This window comes from Saccopteryx leptura, chromosome X (genome assembly GCF_036850995.1).
Source record: "Saccopteryx leptura isolate mSacLep1 chromosome X, mSacLep1_pri_phased_curated, whole genome shotgun sequence".
In the NCBI taxonomy this organism is placed as follows: domain Eukaryota; kingdom Metazoa; phylum Chordata; class Mammalia; order Chiroptera; family Emballonuridae; genus Saccopteryx; species Saccopteryx leptura.
In genome coordinates, this window is record NC_089516.1 from 98,996,549 (window position 1) to 99,012,913 (window position 16,365).

At 40.3% G+C, this 16,365-nt stretch overlaps 1 protein-coding gene and 1 pseudogene across 1 annotated transcript in view; one reads left to right on the forward strand and one right to left on the reverse strand.

Annotated features, from left to right (window-relative positions):
* Nucleotides 1-16,365, forward strand: part of COL4A5 (collagen type IV alpha 5 chain) — a 244,253-nt gene that overhangs the window by 34,686 nt on the left and 193,202 nt on the right. The window lies entirely within an intron of this gene.
* On the reverse strand, nt 5,670-9,765 carry LOC136385988 (WD repeat domain phosphoinositide-interacting protein 3-like; annotated as a pseudogene).

Sequence of the window (16,365 nt, forward strand, 5' to 3'; positions counted from 1 at the left end):
CACTTTTGATGGTCACAGGAAAGCAACAAAAGATGATAGAAATGTGAAACCTGCACCAAATAAAAGGAAAAGCCTCCCAGTTTCTGTAGGATGAGGTGGCAGCATGTGCGCATGTGTAAACAGCAGAGCAGCCCACGGCCATGCCAGTCGAGATGTGGATGGTACAGAGGAAAGTTCAGTGTGTTCTGTGGCTCACTAAATTCGAATCCGTGACCAAAGTGCAACGTGAACATCCGCGCGTTTATAACGAAGCGCCACCACATAGTAATAACATTACCTGGTGGGATAAGCAGTTGAAGGAAACTGGCAGTTTGGTGGAGAAACCTCGTTCTGGTAGGCCATCAGTCAGTGACGAGTCTGTTGAGGCTATACGGGGTAGCGACCTAAGGAGCCCTAAAAAATCTGTGCATGCATGTGCTCGACAATTACACCTAAGCAAGACTAAAGTTCATAAGGTGTTAAAGAAATGTCTCTGTTTTATGGGGTACAAATTGCGGCTGTTGCACGCTATCAAACTGGCGGATAGACCTACACGATGCGCGTTTGCTACAGATATGCTTCATGAGATCGACAATGATGCAAGATTTTTGCAAAAGATTGTGTTTAGCAATAAGGCGACCTTCCATATCTGTGGACATGTTCATCGCCATAACGTCCGAATATGGGCTGCTGAATATCCTCATGCCTACATTGAGTACGAACGTAACACCCCTACAGTGAACATTTGGTGTGGCCTGATGCATGATAAGGTGATAGGCCCATTTTTTTTCACGGAGCAGTCTGTGACGGCAAAGTCCTATCTTGACATGTTGGAATTGTATGCAGTGCCACAATTTGCAGAAGGTGTCATCTTTCAACAGAACAATGCTCCTCCACGCTACACCACTATTGTTTGTGAATTTCTGGGTAGAACATTCCCCCGGCGGTGGATAGGCAGGGGTTCTGTCAAGCCATGGCCACCATGATGCCCGGATCTGACACCCTTAGACTATTATTTTTGGGGTTATGTGAAGCAACATATGTACATTGAACGTATCAATGACATTAACTACTTAAAACAGAGAATCACAGATGTTATTCACTCTGTTACACCAGACGTCCTTACCCGTGTGTGGCAAGAACTTCACTATCGTTTGGATGTGTGTAGGGCAACAAATGGAGCCCATATCAAACTGCACTGAATAGGTATGAAACTGAGAGAGTTTTCCTATTATTTGGTGCAGATTTCACATTTCTATCGCCTTTTGTTGCTTTCCTGTGATCGGTCAAAGGTGCACCATTACTTTATGGACACACTGTACTTTTAACATTTCTTGTACAGCAGGTCTACTGGTAATGAATATCTTCAGATTATGCTCATCTAAGTGTGTCTTAATTTTACTTCGTTTTTGAAGGACAGTTTTTGCCAGGTACAGAATTCTTTGTCTTCAGGGGTTTTTTGTTTTGTTTTAGTTTCAATACCTTAACTATGTAATCCCACTGCCTTCTGGTTTCCATGGTTTCTGATGAGACATCAGCTATTACTTTGTTTAAAATCCCTTGTTTGTGATGATTTGCCTCTTTCTTGCAGTTTTGAAGATTCTCTTTTTGTCTTTGTTGACAGTTTGAATAAAATTTGTAGTGACTCATTTTGATGTTATCCTGACTGGTATTCACTGAATTTCTTGAATGTGTAAATTCATGTATAATCCAATTTGTGATCTTTCATGCTACTCTTTCTTCAAATATCCTTTCTGATTCTTTATTTCATCTTCTGATAATTCTGAAATGTGTATGTTGGTTTGCATGGTGGTGGTCCCACAGGTTCCTTAAGATATACTAATTTTTATCCTTTTTCTTTCTGCTGCACAGACTTAATAATTTCAATGCCCTTTCTTAAATTTCACTGCTTCTTTTCTCTACCTGCTGATATATGATGTTGAATTCCTCTTTATATGTGCTTTTTAGCTCTAGATTTTTATTTGCTCATTTTTATAATTTCTTTGTCTTTGTTGATGTTCTTCTTTTGTCCACATATTGTTTTTCTGGTTTCCTTTAGTTTGTGGTCAATGGTTTTCTTTAGTTCTTTGATCATACTCAACATAGTTTTTTGCATTTTTTACCTTTTTATTGAATTTATTGGGTGACACTGGTTAACCAAGACAGTTGTTTTAAAGTCCTTGTCTAATTAGACGTATGTCTAGACTTAATCAGTGATGATTTCTTCCAATAAAAACAAAAGTAAAAATGAGCACAAAGAAAGAAGAAGAAGAAAATTTTCTCTCTTACTTTGTGCATTGTCTCTGTGTAGTGGTGCTTCTTTAACAGGTAGCTAGGCCATTTTGTTTTTTGTTTTTTTGTGCACATGCACATGAGAGGGAGATAGAGGGGGCTAGACAGGGAAAAATAGACAGGAAGGGAGAGAGATGAGAAGCGACAACTCATAGTTGCAGTACCTTAATTGTTCATAGATTGCTTCCTCATATGTGCCTTGATCCGGGGACTCCAACCGAGCCAGTGACCTCTTGATCAAGCCAATGACCTTTGGTCTCAACCCAGTGACCATGGAGTCATTTCTATGATTCCACACTCAAGCTGGCAACCCTGTGCTCAAGCTGGCAATCTTGGGGTTTTGAACCTGGGTCCTCAGCATCCTAAGCTGACACTCTATCCACTGAGTCACTGCCTGGTCAGGCTAGCTAGGCTGTTTGTAACTCTGCTTTAGCTTTCACTTCCTGCTTATTCTGTGGCTGGAGATCAGCTAGGGTGAAACTTAAGATTTTCTCAAGTCTTTTGTAAGCATGGGCAAATGCTTAAAATTTTAAATTCCTTTGTATATGTGCACACTTTCCAATGTATTATTTATCCAAAGAAATTCTTTCCCACTTTTTATCCTCCAAGGCTTTGGCACTCTATCCATATGTCTCACCTATAATCTTTTGCCCCAGGATTTTTCTGGTTTTTCATTAACCTTGCAGTGTTTTCCCACAATGGCCACAGCTCTTCTGTCCTGGGTCTTTTCCAAGTTAGGTGAAACAAAGATAAGTGCCTTGCATCAGTTTTTCTGGTAACCCCCAGACATATTGAAACAGACAACTCTTTGTGATCAAAATCTGTTCCACTTCTTCTGGAAACAGGGAAAAGAGTCCTGCACTGTGAATGTGGCTGCCTTCTTAAAGACTCCCACTGAGCTGGGGAGGCAGTTGGGTGAGGACTAGCAAAATTGTACAGATGATTTCTATCATTTTTAAGTTGTGCTTTTCTTGATTCAGTATTTGTGTTATGTTTGTAAACCTTGATTGTTTTCCAGAGTTTAGGCAAATTTAGTTCTGACAGTTCCTGCTTAACTTTTTGATGTTTCTGTGAAGCAACACATGCTTAGAACTTAGTACTCCACCATTTTTACTGATGCCCAACTTAAAAAAAAATGTGAATAGTTCTTTCAGTGTTTTTTTTTTTTGGGAAAAAAATCCTTTCCCTATTTTATTTTTTAAGTGAGCGGAGGGGAGATAGACAGACTCCCTCATGCGTCCCAAACGAGATCCACCTGGCAACTCCTTCTTGTCTTGGGTCGACGCTGAAATCAACTGTGCTATCCTCATTGCCCAGGGCTGATTCCCAAACCAATTGAGCCACTGGCTGTGAAAGGTGAATAGAGAGAAGTGGAAGAGTGAAGGGAAGAGAAGCAGCTGGTAGCTTCTCATGTATACCCTGACTAGGGATTAAACCCGGGATGTCCTGAACGCTGGGATGACGCTCTATCCACTGAGCCAACCAGCCAGGGTCTCCTTTCCCTATTGAGTTATCATTTCACTTTGGTTGCAAGTCAATTGACCTTATAAGTATAAATCAATTTCTGGACCCTCTATTCTGTTTTGTTGATCTATTTCTCTATCCTTATGCCACTATGAAACTGTCTTGATCCACTGTAGCTTTATAATAAGGTTTGAAATCAGGTAGTGCAAGTTTGTTTTAACCATTTTAACTTTATTGTGTTTCCATAAAAATTTTGGAAACAACTTTAAATTTCTGAAAATTTTGCTAGGATTTTGATTGGGATTGCACTTAATTTATCGATCAAGTGACAATAATTGAATCTTATTATACATGTCTATTGTATTTTAATTTTTCTTAGCTATGTCCTATACATTTTAGTATACCAGTTTTGTTATTTCTAATAGTAGCTTTTTATAGGTTCTTCAGAATTTTCTATATTGTCCCAATTATGGTGTCTTTTAAAAGAGACAATTTTGTGTTTCTTTTTCCATTTTATATGCCTATTTGTTGTATTTCTTGCCTTGCTGTCCTGGGTAGGAGCTCCGACACAGTATTCAATAGAAGCAGTCACAGAAAAATAGTGAGATCAAGTGATTCCTGCCATGTTTCTGTTCCTAGGAGGAAATCATTTAGTCTGTTACCATTAAATGTGATATTACTTATAGTGGTTCTCAATGGGTGAGGAATCTTTGCATGCACGAAACGGCTGACAATATCTGGAGGTCTTCTATTTTTTTTACAACAAAATTAATCATTTTATTTAAAATAAATATTAAAAATAAGTGCAAAATTAAATTTCATGATTAAATATGTATACAAGGAACATGCATATTTTACATTTAAACCACATACAAAGTTAGTTGATTACATGGCAGCAAAATAACTGGCAAAACCGAGAACTTGCTGCTGCAGATTTTTAATGTTTGCAACCTGAAATCAAAACCATAAATTAGGTTTCTTTTTTTTTTTCTTTCTGAAGTTGGAAATGGCGAGGCAGTCAGACAGACTGGGATCCACCAGGGGGCGATGCTCTGCCCATCTGGGGCGTTGCTCTCTTGCAACCGGAGCCATTCTAGCACCTGAGGCAGAGGCCATAGAGCCATCCTCAGCACCTGGGCCAACTTTTGCTCCAATGGAGCCTTGGCTGTGGGAGGGGAAGAGAGAGACAGAGAGGAAGGAGAGGGGTGGGGTGGAGAAGCAGATGGGCACTTCTCCTGTGTGCCCTGGCCGGGAATCGAACCTGGGACTCCTGCATGCCAGGCCGATGTTCTACCACTGAGCCAACCAGCCAGGGCTTAAATTAGGTTTCTTTAAAGGGAAATTAAGAAAATTAAATATAGATTTCAAGTAGTACTGACAACATTGAACCCATAACTTATTTTAGTTACCTAATGTTTAAAAAATTGTTATGTGCTTTTCACTCTCAAAATTCAGTTCTTATAAATGTTGGTGAGAGAAAAAGTTGATGAGACAGGGAAATGGAAATGGCAGGCTAAGCATCCCACTCCACTTTGTTGGATGTCAAATGTTTTACTTCATATCAATTAGGTGATGCTTTCTTCTATGACTAATTTTTAAAGTCTATGCATTACTCCATTTCCTGTACCCAATAGTAAAACTCATTTTTCACTGGGGGTTCCACCAGGAGATCCCAGGCCATGCACAAAATGCCCTACTAACTGGGCAGGACTTACCTTTGCATCAGTTCCAACAGTTCCAACAGAAAGGCAGGACGCCAGCATGTGCTTATACACAATCAAGCCACAGGGTTGCAACAGGCACAAAGACCATGATTCAGGACAAACAAGGGCAATGCCCACCTGTGTTCTCTAACACAGCTATGTCTCTTTTTTTCATATTTCAATGGGAGAAACTTCATTTCCCCATTTCAAAAGCAAGCTGCTGGTATTATTCTATTGGTAACTTCCAGAAACAGCATAGACATCCGGGATGCACTCCCCTTTGAGGTTGAACAAGAATTTGTAGTAGCTTCTCTCTGCACAAAATGCAATGACAGCATTTGGTTTTGTTCCAAAGGTACAAATGTATGGAGAGCTCGAGGGAACATGAAACTTGGAAAAACTCCACTTGGAGCTGAAAATTTTTGAAAGAAAACTGGCTGATGCCAAACTAGACTGTTTATTTCTTTTAAGATTTTATTTTAAATTTAAGTGGGAGGAGGGGAGATAGACTTCCACATGAGCCCTGACCCAAGGGGCAACCCCCATCTAGGGCTGATGCTGCAATCAAGCTATTTTTAGTTCCTAAGCCTGAGGCTCCACAGAGCCATCTCAGCGCCTGGGGCCAATGTGCTCTAATCAATCTAGTCTTGGCTGCAGGAGGGGAAGAGAGAGAGAAGGCAGGGGGGGGGGGTTAGAATGAAGCAAAAGATCACTTCTCCTGTGTGCCCTGATAGGAATGAAACCTGAGCCTTCCACCACATGCCGGTGGATTCTCTATGACTGAGCCAACCAACCAGAGCTCGTTTTGGATTTTCCGACCTGGGCCTGTTCACCCCTCCTTAGGCAACCTGGTAGTCCTCTGCTCCCGAGAGGTCACCATATTGATGCTGAACTTAGTGCAGACACCCGATCGGCATAGTGCACTACAACCCAGAATTCCTGGGCTCAAGCCGTCCTCCCGCCTCAGATTCCCTAGTAGCTGAGGCTACAGGCGCGCACTGCCATGTTGGGCTCTTCTTGGATTTTCAACAGCAAAAATGTGCACTGTGCCATGGTCACTTGGACATGTAGATAGTATGCTTTCTTATTGATGTTAATACAATAAATATCAGCTGCTTGAGATCCTCTTCATAGCTCCTGGATTACATAAATGCCCTGATGAATATCAAATATTCTTATAAAAGTCGCTTTTTCAGACATGGTGCAATTCCTGTTCCCTGCAGGTTGAGAGCAATGCAGGTCAGAAAACCTTTGTGAGCAAGGATGTCCACGGGTGCTTCTCAGTGCTGGTCAGTTTCACGAGCTGCAGGTGGCCTGTGTGTGCCCGGGAAGGCTAGGAGGGAGGTGTTGCTATTTGGGCACAGGGCACAGAGGCCTTGAGGATTAAAGTTGTGCAGTTGGTGGAGATTGTGTGTGAATGTAAACACCTTAACCATGGCCCTACCCAGTTGGCTTCATGGTAGAGCACTGCCCCGATGTGTGGAGGTCCCGGATTCAATTCCTGGTCAGGGTACACAGAAGCACCCATCTGCTTCTCCACCCTTCCCCTTCTCCTTTCTCTCTATCTCTTCTCCTCCTGTAACCAAGGCTCCACTGGAGCAAAGTTGGCCCAGGAGCGGAGGGTGGCTCCACGGCCTCCACCTCAGGCGCTAGAATGGCAATGGAGCAATGCCCCAAATGGGCAGAGCATCGCCCCCTAGTGGGCTTGCCAAGTGGATTCCAGTCAGGTGCATGCAGGAGTCTGTCTGCCTCACTGGATTTCACTTCAGCAAAATACAAAAATAAAAATAAATAAATAAATAAATAAATAAATAAGCACCTTAATCATAGAGTCCCAAACAACCACAATTCTTTGTCGCCAAAATTTAACCACCTTGACTTGTGTAGAAAATTCTACTTCAGTAACTGTCTTCTTTTTCAAGTCAGCCCAGGTCATCATTTTTTGAGAGAGTATTGTGGCTTTTCCCCACTACCAGCTAATGCTAAATACTTGCCTCAGAATAACATTTCAACATGGCACTGCTGCGGAGGGTTCACTCTTTTTCAATGCCCCTAACTGCTGGGGAGTTGGGCGCTGCGTCCTGTCAGGCCTCCACGGAGATCACTGCAGCAGAAAGCCAGTGGCGCACGTGAGCCTACTGCCTGTGCGCCGCAGCAGCTCTGGGGGCACTCTTGGTTATTAGTTGGGGGCTGTTACTGGCATCTAATAAGTAGCGGTTAGAGATGCTGCTAAACGTCCTATAATGCACAGGACCCCCACTCCCTGGTCTGTGCAACAAGGAATCATCTAAACTAAAATGTCAAGACTGCTACTGATGAGAAAATCTGTGTTAGCTCTGGATTTAAGGGATGCCCTTTATCAGGTCAAGAAATAAACTTTTATTCTTAGTTTGCTGAGAGTTTTAATCAAAAATGACTACTAATTTTTTTTGTGTGTGTATTTTTCTGAAGCTGGAAACGGGGAGAGACAGTCAGACAGACTCCCGCATGCACTCGACCGGGATCCACCCGGCACGCCCACCAGGGGCGACGCTCTGCCCACCAGGGGCGATGCTCTGCCCCTCTGGGGCGTTGCTCTGCCCCGACAAGAGCCACTCTAGCGCCTGGGGCAGAGGCCAAGGAGCCATCCCCAGCGCCCGGGCCATCTTTGCTCCAATGGAGCCTTGGCTGCGGGAGGGGAAGAGAGAGACAGAGAGGAAGGGGGGTGGAGAAGCAAATGGGCGCTTCTCCTATGTGCCCTGGCAGGGAATCGAACCCTGGTCCCCCGCACGCCAGGCTGACGCTCTACCGCTGAGCCAACGGGCCAGGGCCACTACTAAATTTTTGTCAATTTTTTTCCTGCATATGCAGAGATGACTATATTATATTTTCTTCTTAACACTATTGATATAGTGGATTAATGCCTTAATTCATCACTGTTGCAAGATTACCTTTCCTAAGGGAAGGAAAGGGTCTGATTAGGCCAATTGTCTCAATTTTCTTTGTTGGGGTGAATGGAAAGGACCCACATAACATATTACCTCATTGTTAGTTAACAGAAAATTCCAGACTGACTACGATTAGATTCCTGAAGAAGGTTGAAGCTGCAATTAGGTTAAGTATTAAGCTTAAGTGTGGTTTCATGGGTTTAGCACAAGTGGCTCCATTTTAGGCCTATGGTTTTCTTTTTTTTTTTTTTTTTTTTTTTTTTTGTATTTTTTCCGAAGCTGGAAACGGGGAGAGACAGTCAGACAGACTCCCGCATGCGTCCGACCAGGATCCACCCGGCATGCCCACCAGGGGCGATGCTCTGCCCACCAGGGGCGATGCTCTGCCCCTCCGGAGTGTCACAACACTCTGTTGCGACCAGAGCCACTCTAGCGCTTGGGGCAGAGGCCAAGGAGCCATCCCCAGCGCCCGGGCCATCTTTGCTCCAATGGAGCCTCGGCTGCAGGAGGGGAAGAGAGAGACAAAGAGGAAGGAGAGGGGGAGGGGTGGAGAAGCAGATGGGCGCTTCACCTGTGTGCCCTGGCTGGGAATCGTACCCGGGACTTCTGCACGCCAGGCCGATGCTCTACCACTGAGCTAACCGGCCAGGGCCTGGTTTTCTTTTTCATAATTCCTCTCTTTTGATCAAACTATCAGCCTGACTGAGAGATATGATCAAAATCTAAGGCATTAGCACCACTGTCAACTCCCACTCTGTAGTTCTCGCAGCTTTCATTAGCTCTCTTTATCGTATTCACAGGTCAAGATGCTTTTGCTTGATCCCTGTGATTCTTTCAGATCACAGCGTTGGTCTCACAATCTTTAAGTTGGTCATTTTCTTCAGTCCCCTTCTGGCATTCCAATCTTAGTGAGATCATTTGCTTGGTGGTTAATGGCTACTAACACATATGAAAAGCTTTTGAAAATACAGTGCACTAAGGAGATTATTTATAACTATAAACAGGATCATTCCCAATGTTTGGAGTGCATTTCAGAACCATAGTTCCTAACACCAAACCAATCAAAGAAAGATCCCATTGAAAGAGTCACCCTTTTAAACCAAGTGGCTTGCTCAATGATCTTATGTAACTGAGTTTCAGCATCCTTGGAAGTGTTAATCCAGGTAAGGCAGGTGGTCTTGGCCACAGTACATACACCTCTTTGCTTAGCTAAAAGATAATCAAGGACTACACTTTTGTCAAGAACAACTTAGGTTAACCTGACTAGGTGGTGGCACAGTGGATAGAGTGTTGTCTTGGGAAGCTGAGGATCCAAGTTCAAAACACCGAGGTGCCAGCTTGAGCATGAGCTCATCCGGGTTTAGCGTGGGATCACTAGCTTGAGCGTGGATCATATACATCACCCGTGGTCGCTGTCTGGAGCAAGGGGTCACTGGCTCAGCTGGAACCCCTCGGTAAAAGCACATATTAGAAAGTAATCAATGAACAACTAAGGTACCACAATTATGAGTTGACATTTCTCATCTGTCTCTGTCTGACCCCCAACCTCCACTTAAAAAAAAAGAAAAAAGAAAAAGAACAACTTAGGCTATAGAGTCTAAGAATTTTTACTGAATGCTATTGCATTAACAGAAAATTATGTAATATTTTCAAAAACTTAAGAAACGTTCCTGATTATAGGCTCATTTGTATTTACTTCTGCACAGGGCAGTATTTACGTACCAAAGGAAGCAAATTCTAAATCATGAAAAACCATCTGTTCCTTTCTAACTAGAAAATGCAAAATCAGGAGAATTGAACAACAAGGTATCTCCTTTCTTTTGTGAATAGTTACCTAAATCATTTTCTGGTTATACACTAAACCTTTAGGCATTCATAGGCCCAAGGAGAATGATAACTACCACTGACAAAGATAAATTCTTTCAGGCGTAAACTACTTCCACTAAGGTGGCACTGTCAATGTTCAGATGGGAATTTTTTATGACAAATCCTGAGTCTGAAGGTTTACCCCACTTAGCAATGGCCTGGAAAGTACAGATGATGGCTTTATCTTTCCAGGCCAATGCCAGTGAAAAGAAAGAAAAGAAGAAAGTGTTTTTATGTTGTAGTTGAAGTATGAGGTCTTGATTCAGCATTAGTTGGAAGTAGTATCCATTAAAGTCAACTACTCTTCTTGTCAATCTGATTTCTAGGTCTTCAGCATATGTCAGGTCAAGGCTTCTTTAACTTCAAACTGTATTCAAGGCTCAGTGCCTTCTATATTTGTAGCATTGTCAATAGTCAGGAATACATGACAAGGTATTTTCCAATGGGGCTTACGGGTGTCTTCCTCTGGTGATGCTTCCAAAATACTCAGTCACCAGGCTCTAGGTTTTGACCAACAAATCCCTTAAATTGGGATATGGTTAAGCTTCTTTACCTTATTAATGTTAAACTTGAGCATAAAACATTAATGACTTATTGTAACTGGCATACTAGCATGAAAAAAAATGGATCAACAGAAAATTGTACACCAATAAACATTGGTTTACTGGCTACAGTCTTGTGTGGCATGTGTTTATGTTTCCCAAAGGACATATTGTGAACAGTAGTTTCAGCAAGTTTAGGAATTTCTGGTTTGAGTATCCCATTAATTCTCTCATCTTTGCCTGATGATTAAAGATGTTAAGGACAGTGATGATTCCAAAAGTTTGCAAGGGTTAAAGCTTGTATAAGTTGTCAAGTGAAGTGGGTTCCTTGAATACTGGAGATTGTGGAAGGTACACCCTTAGTGGGAAACACATTTTCTAAGAGTTTCTTTCCCTCTGGGAGGTCATGAGACTTGAGCAGAGGAAGGCTTCAACCTGCGTGGAACATATGGATAACCCACATTAAGAGCAGTCGAATGGAGTCCAGCTGCAGGAGTTCAAAAGGTCCAGAGGGATGAGATCTGTGACCTCTGGAGACAAAAATAGTTTTTTTCAGGATTATGGACCTGACTGGTTCGAGATTGCTGGTAGACCTTTTTTGGACAGTTTTATAAATGTCTCCATACTAATATCAATTCATAATTTGAGTCATCTTGAATGAACTATAGTGGCTGAAGAAATACAAATACTGAAAAATGGGCTTTGCCAGGAGCTTGGGAGAACCAAATAGCTGTGTTGGGTTTCCCGTTGTCCCACCTCTTTCTTTAATTTACAGCCATTGTTTATCCATCTTAATTTCTCTGACTCAGAAGTTGACATGTTGGCATTTAAGAAGGCGAAAATCTGGCAATGAGAGATTATTATTATTATTTTGCAGAAGCAGGATATAATTAATTCACATCTGCTTCAGTTTATACAGATTCTGTTGCTGCCTTACATGAAAATCAGCTAGAGCATTTCCCTCAGAATCAAAATCAGTCCTTTAAATGTGAGCTTTGATCTTGATGACAACAATTACAGAAGGTAAGAGAATTGCAGTAAGAAAATAATTTACTGCCAGACCTGTGGTGGCGCAGTGGATAAAGCGAATTGACCTGGTACACTGAGGTCTCCGGTTTGAAACCCTGTGCTTGCCTGGTCAAAGCACATATGGGAGTTGATTCTTTCTGCTTCTCTCTCTCTCTCTCTCTCTCTCTCTCTCTCTCTCTCTCTCTCTCTCTTTCTCTCTCTTTCTCAAATGAATAAATAAAGTCTGAAAAAAAATTTTTTTAAAGAAAATCATTTGCTTGTTGCCCATTTTTGGTTGGGGTCCCAGAGGACTTAAGAAACCCCTTTGTTTCCATAATATCCCAGAAACATGGACAATCCTAAAGACATACCTGCTATCAGTATAAATATTTATACTTGTCCTTCTGATAAGTAACATTCTGGTGTAAGGGAGGGGAGCTTTGTTGGGCTGATTAAATTTGTGGAAGGTTTCCTATTTTGATTAAGTCATATTGGGTATTAATAGCAAAACTAGCTGGAAACTTCCCTTTTCCGTTTCTGCAGTATGACACATCAACAAGGAAGATTAGATCAGAATTAGTGGAAAGAGTGTCTAGTAAATCAGGATGCAGTGTCACAAAATGGGACATTTATAACCTCAGTCATGGTGCTAGCTTTTGTCAAGAGATGTAATAATGTAGCAAGGTTAAGGATGTTGCAGTGACTAAGAAAGATCTCATAGGAAGTTAGTCTACTTGAAGATAAATGTTGAGTCAATTCAGAGTTAAGATGACTTTGGACAGCATGTGCAGTTTACAAATAAATACCATTTGCCAGGGTTAAATCTTCTGAAGTTTTCACTAACTTTGTAGCTGCACTTATAGCCTTAAACAGCTGGGATAAACACAAGCAAATGAATCAAATTGAATGCTATAATAGGCAACAGCCATATGTTTAATACCATGTTCTTCTGTGAGCATTCCAAGGGCTTGATTATTTTCTTCATGCACAAATAAAGTCAAAGGTTTTAAATAGTTAGACAACCCTGAAATGGGTGGTTCTTGCAGCGATTTCAGACAGGGACAGACAGGAAGGATGAGAAGCATCAACTCATATTTGTGGTACTTTTAGTTATTCATTGACTGCTTTCTAATATGTGCCTTGACTGAGGGGCTCCAGCTGAGCCAGTGACTCCTTGCTCCAGCCAGTGACCTTGGGCTTCAAGCCAGGGACCTTGGGCTCAAGCCAGCCACTTTGGGGTCATATCTATGATCCCACAATCAAGCCAGCCATCTCGGTGTTTTGAACCTGGGTACTCAGTGTCCAAGGTGAACGCTCTATCCACTGCACCACGGCCTGGTCAGGCAAGTCTTATAAGAGCCTTCTTGTGTTTTATCTTCCTAAGGAGTGGTTCAGGGATTAAAATTTTAGTAATTTTATTGAGTGGAGAAGCTTATAGAGGTAAATTAGGAACTCATAGTCTGCAATAATCAGCCAAGCCTGGAAATCTACAAAGCTGTCACTTAGTTGTGGGTTTAGGAAATTCCTGACTTAGTTTAATTCTTTTTGGAGACAGTTAAATTCCTTCAGAGCTTACATCATGTCTTAAGTAAGGAGCAGTATCTAAAGATAATTGTAATTTTTCCTTACATACAGACTTTGTTTTCATTTTCAGCTATCTGTTGCAGCCAATAAATGGATTCTTTTATGAACAGTTCTTTGGTAACTGAACAGAGCAAGAGGTGATCTACCTATTGTAAAAGGGTCAGTTTCCCCCCTGGAGGGTGATTAAATCTTGGTGAAATACTTGGGAGAAATCAGAAGGGGCCTCAGTGAACCTTTGCCTCAAACCAGGTCAGGTATGTTGCTGATTGTTAAATTAGCCAATAGGAATAATGTCTTTCTAGATCTCCACATCTTTAAGCTAAAAACTCCATTTAATGTTGAGTTTTAGCTGTTTTTTATATATTGTGGAAACCAGTCTGTATTATATCTATATATCTATATATATATATATAGATATATATATATAGATATATAGATATATGTTTTGCAAAAGTTTTATTCCAGTCTCTTGCTTGCCTATTCATTTTCCTTTTTTAATTATTAAAATATATTTTCAATTACAGTCTACAGTTAATATATTTTGTATTAGTTTTAGGTTCACAGCATAGTGATTAGTCAGTGGTGTTGTTTGATGAGCGGAATTTTTCATTTTGATTAAATCTAATTTATATTTGTACTTTCTATATCTTATCTAACAAATTGTTTCCTATACTAAGGTCACAAAGATATTTCCAATTTTTTTTTCTAGGAGCTTAAGAATATTATTTTTTATATTTAGGGAAATTATTGATCTTGAAATAATTTTAAAATGATGTGAGATAGGGCCTGGCATTTCTTTATAAAAATATGAGTATCTTTTTGTTTCATCAAAATTTATTGGAGGCATTTCTTTTTCGTAGTGAACTTTCAACATTTTTGGAAAACATTTGACTTTATTTGTTGTGTGTGTCTAATTTTGGATTCTTTATTTCACTGATCTATTCATTAACTAATATCACACTGTCTTGTTGTGGTAGCATTATAGTGAGTGAGTCTTCAAATCGTGTAGAACTAAGTCTTAATACCTTTTTTCACTTTTGATTATTATTTTGTATAGTTTATATCCTTTGAATTTCCATATAACTATTAAAATCAGTTTGTCCATTTCTACAACAAATTTTGGGAAAATTGGTAACAATCTTTAGACTCAAGCCTGACCAGGTGGTGGTATAGTGGACAGAGTGTTGACTTGGAGTGCCAAGGACCCAAGTTCAAAACCCTGAGGTTGCCGGCTTGAGCACAGGTTCACTGGTTTGAGCATGGGTATCATAGATATGACCCCATGATTGCTGGCTTGATCCTAAAGGTCACTGGTTTGAAGCCTGAGGTCACTAGCTTGAGCAACGGGTCACTGGTTACCCCCCCTTCAGGCATGTATGAGAAGCAGCCAGTGAACAAATAAAGTGCTGCAGTTATGAGTTGATGCTTACTTTTTATCCCTTTCCCTTGTCTGTTTCTGCCTTTGTCTCTCTCACTCTATCTCGTGTGCAAAAAAACAAAACTATATTTAGACTCAAATACATAAAGTAGCATATATCTCCATTTATTTAAGATTTTTTTAATTTTTTCTAATCAATATTTATTATTTTCATTATATATGTCTTGCACTCTCATTAATTTATGATTTTCTTTCTTTCTTTATTTTTTTATTAAGTGAGAGGTGGGGAGGCAGATAGACAGGCTTCTGCATGTGCCCCAATCAGAATCCACACTTCAAGCCCCTTCAGGGGGTGATTCTCTGCCCATCTGGGGCTGATACTCCACTGCTCGGCAACCAAGTTATTTCAGCACCTGAGGCAGGGGCCATGGAGCCATCCTCATTGCCCGGGGAAAATAAGCTCATACCATTTGAGCTATGGCTTCAGGAGGGGAAGAGAGAGGGTGAAAGACAGAGAGAGAAGAGGGAGGGTTGGAGAAGCAGATGGTCACTTCTGTGTGCTTTGACCAGGAATCAAACCTGGGATTTCCACATGCCAGGCCGATGCTCTACACCTAAGCCAACAGACCAGGGCCTAATTTAAGATTTTAGATATTATTGTAAATGGTATTATTTATTTTTTAATTTTATAATTAGCTGATTAATATTACTTAATATAATTTTTATACTGTGATATTACAAAATTCACTTATTTAGACTTCATAGTTTTAAAGATAACTTGGAATTTTCTACATTAACAATCATACCATCTTCAAATGAAAACCATTTTATTTTCCTTTTCCAATCATTTTACCTTTTATTTCATTTTTATTGCAGTTGCTAGGCACAATGGCACGATGTTGAATAGAAGTAATGAGAGGATCCTTATGTTTATCCCCAAACATAGGGAGAAAACTCTTCAACATTTCATTATTAAATATAATGTTAGCTGCATGGGTTTTTACACGCAAACTATTATGTTGAGGAGTTCCCTTCTATTTTTGGAGACAATTTTTTATTATGAATGATTTTGAATTTTGTTTAATGGAAATGTAATTTTACTCCTTAAATCTGCTAATGAATAGGGTTGTATTTATTGATCTTTGATTGATAAACAAATCTCGCATTTTGGGAAATTAAACACTATTTGACCAAGATATAATATTGTACACACACACAGATACTATATTTAATTTGGTAGTATTTTATTAACTACTTTTGCATCTGTGTTCTTGAGCGATTTTTCTGTATGCTGTAGTCCCCCTTATTCATGAAGGATATATTCCAGGGTCTCCATGGGATGCCTGAAACCACAGATAGTATGAAATCCCATAAATACTATATTTTTCTTATATAACATACCAATGCTGTACTTTAATGTATAAATTAGGCACAGTAAGAGATTAACAACAATAACAGTAAAATAGAACAGTTTTAGCAATATGCTGTAATAAAAGTTATGTGAATCTGGTTCACTCTCTTTCTCTTTCTTTTTTTTTAATAATTTTATTTTTTTAATGGGGTGACATCAATAAATCAGGATACATATATTCAAAGATAACATGTCCAGGTTATCTTGTCGT